This window comes from Sardina pilchardus, chromosome 21 (genome assembly GCF_963854185.1).
Source record: "Sardina pilchardus chromosome 21, fSarPil1.1, whole genome shotgun sequence".
Taxonomy (NCBI): Eukaryota; Metazoa; Chordata; class Actinopteri; order Clupeiformes; family Clupeidae; genus Sardina; species Sardina pilchardus.
Genome location: NC_085014.1, coordinates 23,561,227 through 23,566,226, shown reverse-complemented (window position 1 = coordinate 23,566,226; position 5,000 = coordinate 23,561,227). Strand labels below are relative to the sequence as shown.

General features: G+C 46.9%; 1 protein-coding gene across 1 annotated transcript in view; it reads left to right on the top strand.

Annotated features, from left to right (window-relative positions):
• Positions 1 to 5,000, top strand: part of drp2 (dystrophin related protein 2) — an 83,230-nt gene that overhangs the window by 15,249 nt on the left and 62,981 nt on the right. The gene's annotated exons all lie outside the window — the stretch shown is intronic.

Below are 5,000 nucleotides of genomic sequence, written 5' to 3'. Positions count from 1 at the left end.
ACACACACACACACATGTACACAAACATTTATGTAAAAGGTTGCGTAATTACAGGCAGTGTGCTGAGTGTCCCGGGGCTGCTGGGAGGGCTGTCAGTGTGTGTGTGTGTGTGTGTGTGTGTGTGTGTGTGTGTGTGTGTGTGTGTGTGTGTGTGTGTGTGTGTGTTTGCAGGCGTGTGCGGGCGTGTGTGTTTGTGGCCGTCTGACGCCAAGGCTGATGCTGACACTGGGAGAGCTGGCAGCTCCTGCAGAGAAGCCCCGGTGGCATCATTACCACACACAGAGCAGGGAGATGTACAACACACACACACACACACACACACACACACAGCATCATTACCACACACAGAGCAGGGAGATATACAGTGCAACACACACACACACACACACACACACACACACACATACAGATTCACAGCATCTTTACCACACGCAGAGCAGGGAGCAGTACAATTCACAAAGAATGCACACACACACACACACACACACACAGCATCATTACTACAAGCAGAGCAAGGAGATGTACATGTACAGTACAACACACACAAGACACACGCACACACGCACGCACGCACGCACGCACGCACGCACGCACGCACGCACGCACGCACGCACGCACGCACACACACACACACACACATACACACAGATTCACAGCATCCTTTCCACACCCAGAGCAGGAGGAGGTACAGCATACATGCACATACTGTACACACACACTTGCGCGCGTACATGTACACAGTCAGATGCTGACTTATGCAAACATTGACATTCACTCACACAGATGTGTAGGCCATGTTTCGAAGACAGTGATTGATGTACAAGTTAACTGTAGTAATGGATTACGTTGACACACACACACACACACACACATATACGTCTGTCATAGACAAAAATGTGCACACTCACACACATGACACAAACTCGCATAGACACTCCTGACAGACACAAATACACACTGTCACTAAGACCTGTGCACGTAGGTACACAGAAGCACACTCACACACACACACAGAGGAAGCCGGATTGTGAGGACCTCATGCACAATGGTAATGATTGGCAGGAGTGCTGTCTGGAGGCATGGTGCAACAGTGAAGGAACTGTGGCTGAGGGAAAAAAAAGGAAAAGATGTGCCTATAAATAGCCATTTCAGGGAGGCATATGCCAGTGCGGAAGAGCACACAAACACAGGCCTGATTGCCAGGGACTACAGCATCCCCCACCCACCCCCTCCTTTTTTGGTGCAGTAGGGCACAAGGGTGCAAAAAAATCAACATAGGATATATTGCCATGAAAAATCGTACAGATGATTCCGACATGCATCTCATAGTACATGCATAATGTAGATAAGATATCTAGTTAACAATGCCACGTTATGCATATATTCTTAACTGTGACTTTGATATAGGCTACTGTATATGCAGTATATTTCCTAAAGAGTGGTTTTCAAAGAGGGCTCGTAACCACTCATCTCTAGTGTCTAGTTTTTCATCAGCAGTGAGATCAATGTGTGTCAGGCTGCCACTACAGCTCACTTGGAATTCTATGCTGGCATACCCATCACGTCACATTTATTTTTCTGACATGCTCTCTCTTTCTCTCTCTATCTATCACATACACACACACACACATGCACACACACATATATATGCTTATGGTCTCTCATTTCTTCCTATGTCACTCTCCCACAGTCTCTCTCCACTGTGTGATTTAGACATGATCTCGGTCCCGAATCGGTCGCATCCGACTTTTTAAATTCCTGTCCGATCTGTCGAGTAGTTTGAGCAGGCTTGTGATGTCCGATAAGAAGACGTCACAATCAACGTTCCAGCTCTGGTCCGATATGAGCGGACTTCTGGCATGTCAGAAATGTTTGTAGTTTGTCTTAAACGTAGTAACCCACGACAAGCACAGTGCGACGAACGCACTGTGTAAGCACTACAATTTCGCCCAATTGAAACATGTGATGTGATTAACAATAATATCGTAAGCGACTGGGGAAAAAAGATGTGCAGTGCCAGTGTCTGCCTGGCTTTAGCTCTCTCACTCTGTCTCCCAGACACACATGCACACACACATACACACACACACACACACACACACACACACACACGGGCATTTATATCAGTGATCAGGGAATGGGGGCTGTATCTGCCATTTTCATTGCTGCCAGCCCTGCTCTGCGGCAGAAAGGCCTTTAGTGCTGCTCGTCTCTGGCGGCCTGATTGGGCACCGGTGAAGATGGCAGGAGAGAGGGCTCCGTGATGCCAGAGGACTGGCGCGATCTGCCCACAGAATGAGCCCATTGTGTGCCACGGCTGATGAGATAGCGACGCCATTGACCCACATTATGGGTAGTCGTGTGTGTGTGTGTGTATTTGTCATAGGGTGCAGGGTGTTTATTTTCACAGAGGCTTTGTTTGTGTGTGTCTGTGTGTGTGTGTGTGTGTGTGTGTGTGTGTGTGTGTGTGTGTGTGTGTGTGTGCACGTGTGTGTGACAGGGAGAGAGTTAGTGTTATCTCCGGTGTGTGTGTGTGTGTGTGTGTATGCAGACATGCTCTGCTACGTGAGCAGAGAGTGTGAAGGCAGGCTAATGGCATGGCCTGTTAATGGGAGCTTAGAAACACACACACACACACACACACACACCGCACATACACATACCACACATACAGAACACACACCACACATACACATACACATACACATACACACACACACACACACACACACACACACACACACACACACACACACACACACACACACACACACACACATTGCTGCAGCCTGTCTGGCTTGATTGAGAGTAATTTTACAGTGTGAGAGGAGGGTCACTCTGATGCACTCCCAGTCCTTATCACATAGCTTTGATGATTGCAGAGCAGGGCATTATGTTCACTGTTCATTTCCCTCACTGTCCCTTTCCCATTTCTCTCTCTCTCTCTCTCTCTCTCTCTCTCTCTCTCTCTCTCTCTCTACCACTCCCATCTCTCTCTATTTCTCTTCCTATCACCCATTTCTCTCTCTCTCCCCCCCCCTCTCTCTCTATTTCCCTTCCTATCACCATTTCTCTCTCTCCCCCTCTCTCTCTGTATTTCCCTTCCTATCACCATTTCTCTCTCTCCCCCCCTCTCTCTCTCTCTCTATTTCCCTTCCTATCACCCATTTCTTTCCTTCTCTCTTCCATTTTGCTCTCTCTCTCTCTCCCCTTCTCTCTTTCTCCCTCTCTCTCATATGCCCAGTTCTGTTCCCCTTGTTTTACTGCAGCTGAATTACATTGGCTGAAGATCTTGCCTCATTGTGTTGGCAGTATATACTCTGGGCTTGCAGCAGGTGGGGTGTGATTTGTTGCTAGGTGTGTAGATCTGTCTGTCTCTCTCTATCTATGTGTAAGAGTGTGTGTGTGTGTGTGTGTGTGTGTGTCTTTTTCTCTATCTATATGTGTGTGTGTGTGTGTGTGTGTGTGTGTGTGTGTGTGTGTGCGCATAATTGAAACGCTAAGCCATTTTACACTTTGGCTCACCAGGCATTCCCAGCTGTGATTCTGATGGATCTCGCTGGACGCTTCTCTGTCTTTCTTACTCACACACTCTCTTTCTGTCTCACACACACACACACACACACACACACACCCTTACAGACCCAGTCACACACACACACACACACACCCATACACACACAGTCACACACACATACGCACAGTCACAGTCACAGTCACACACTCAAACACACACACACACACACACACACACACAGTCACACTCACACACACATACACACAGTCACAGTCACACACTCAAACACACACACACACACACACACACACACACACTCAAACACACACACTCACACACACACACACACACACACACACACACACACACACACACACACACACACACACACACACACACACATTCACTCACTCTGACAGCCCAGTACCCAGACTACACTGAATGTTTTATTTATGACTTCTCTCTACACCCAGCTCTACTTAGTGTCGTCTTTGCCCCCTGATGTGATTCGCCATTTTTGGGATGTGCTCGTACCTTTTTTTTTGTCTCCTTCCATTTTTCAACCAAGTCCAGTTGGCCACCAGATCACTGGCAATAGCATATGTATCTCTTGTCATAGAACCAGTCTGTTTTCTGTTGTGTGTGACTGTCTACCCCAGTCATTAGTTTGTCTTATTGACTCTGACACACTCTCTCAGACGTCAGTTCTGAATATGTGAGATGCGTGACCAATCTGATTGTGTTACTCGCCATCTGTGTAAGCAACCGCTGAGCACAAAAAAAAAAAAGCTTAAACACGCCTTAATGAATGTCATCATGCAAATATGTTATTGAAATTCCGTAAAAGGAAAACAATTGATAACTTAATTATCTCTCACAGCCTATTAAATTGTCATGGAGCATTTGTGTGTAATGTTCGTTTGATCTAATCATGTTTATTTCCACTGAATTCCCTATTGTGGCTAATGTAATTAGATTTACGTTGTTGCAGTATTGCAGGCTGAATGTTTAATTAAAAAGCAGACTAGAGCTTGCAGACTATCAGACTTTGTCCTTAGCCCGCACCACTGTCTGCACCTTGCACCGATAATAAAGACATGCTGAAGGGTAGAATGATGGATGTCACAATATTTACATGGCAGTACCTCTGCCATTGTCGGAGGGCATGAGTCATATTTTTCTGTTGCTGGCGCGTCGTGTTGCAATTTCCCATGACATCTCCTCTGCTCCTCTGCTCAAACCAGGTCATCTGCTTTTATTAGCCTCGCAAAGTCACACAGGAAAGTAAGCAAGGGCCTGCACTGCTAGAAGCTACTAGTTGAACTTTCTGAACCTCTTAAGCTGAAGCTTTTCAGCCTCCCCACATGCCCCCCCCCCCCCCTCCCCTGGAGTAACAAGTGCCTGTAAGCACTCGAACAGTTGAACTGTCTGAACCCGTAAGCCAGAGGTTTTTTATCCCCTCTCTGGCCTGCACATCTTCTGA